Below are 1,555 nucleotides of genomic sequence, written 5' to 3' on the forward strand. Positions count from 1 at the left end.
ATTAAATGTTGAAATGAGGATATTTGGGATTGTACTGGGGAGAATAAGTAATTTAACTTAATATTACATTATTAAAAGAGTGTTACCTATTTGTTTTTTTCTTTTCTTAATATGTCTACCAGAACATTTAAAATGATATATGTGACTTACCTTTTATTTCTACTGGAATGTTACCCTTATTGGATTGTGGATTTCTTAAAAGTGAAACGTCGTATTTCACTCCTCTTTGTATGAACTCAAATAATTTGCCTCTCGTAACTCCTCAATAATAGTTGCTGCATAAATACTTGTTAAGTGTTATTTTATAAAAATAGGTATGTATCGTTGCACCAATGCAGAAAATTGGGCCAAAAGGAATTTTCATTCAACAATTTCTACCAACTGTATTTGTGGCTATACGTGATATTTTTCACCTGATAGATTTTCTAGTTGCTTTAAGATTAACACTCTTTTTTTTTTTTTACACTTTTAATACGTGTTACAAATTAGCCACTGTTTGGGTGGGGGGCACCTGGGGGGCTCAGTCGGTTGGGCATCTGACTTCGGCTCAGGTCATTATTTCATGGTTTGTGAGTTCGAGCCCCACATCAGGCTCTGTGCTGACAGCTCAGAGCCTGGAGCCTGCTTCAGATTCTGTGTCTCCCTCTCTCTCTGCCCTCCCCCCCCAAAAAAAAAATAAACATAGAAAAATTAAACAAACAAACAAAAAAGAAACCAACCAAATCAGCAACTGGGCACAGAACAAGATGGCAAAACGGTACATTTGATCTTCTCGTGCTATTTGGCACAGTGGGACTGTACCTTGAGGGACACGGTCTTTTTCCTAAGAACACCCACTTGCCTGTGAAACGTCCAAAGCCATATCTGAGGACATCCATTAGGCAGTGCTTCTCGATCATTGTCCACAAATTATTCTGAAGGCCCAAAAGAGAGAAAGTGAACTCATGGTTGGGAAATGGAGCAGTTAGGACCTAACTGCACGTTCTGCCCAATTCTGCCCTATCCCAGCTTGCTTGAATTTTCTTTAACATCCACCATTTTATCTTACAAATTTGACATAATTTGTCTGTATTTGTTCCAGTATCGAAGTATTGCTCTGTCCTCCAAATCCTCCAGGAAAATAGATATTCCCCATCTTTGGTCTCAGGACGCTCGTGCCCTTGATGTACTGATGCACCCAGGGACCCTGGCACCACATTCTCTGAGTAGCATGGAATTAGGACTGATGTCCCAAGCCCTGAAGTCTTGAGGAGTCCTTGCATGGCCCAAATGACAATTGGTTCAACAGTGAGCTGGACTGTAGCTGCTGGAGAGAGGATGGCGTGGTTCTCCCAGTTGATGTGGAGGCAGAGGGTGAGGAGAAGTAAGAACAATAAACTGTCAACAAAAAGATGGAGAGCAGCTTGAGGCTTGTGTGTATCACCAAGGCAAATTGTTGGATCTGTCTTGTCTCTGGCCACTCTTCGTTTCCTGGGTTCAGGCTGCCTTCTGAGATTGTATGTGTGTGCATGTATGTGTTTTGTGTGTGTGTGTGTGTGTGTGTGTGTGTGTGTGT

Source organism: Herpailurus yagouaroundi, unplaced genomic scaffold (assembly GCF_014898765.1).
Source record: "Herpailurus yagouaroundi ecotype Mexico unplaced genomic scaffold, PumYag 202, whole genome shotgun sequence".
In the NCBI taxonomy this organism is placed as follows: Eukaryota; Metazoa; Chordata; class Mammalia; order Carnivora; family Felidae; genus Herpailurus; species Herpailurus yagouaroundi.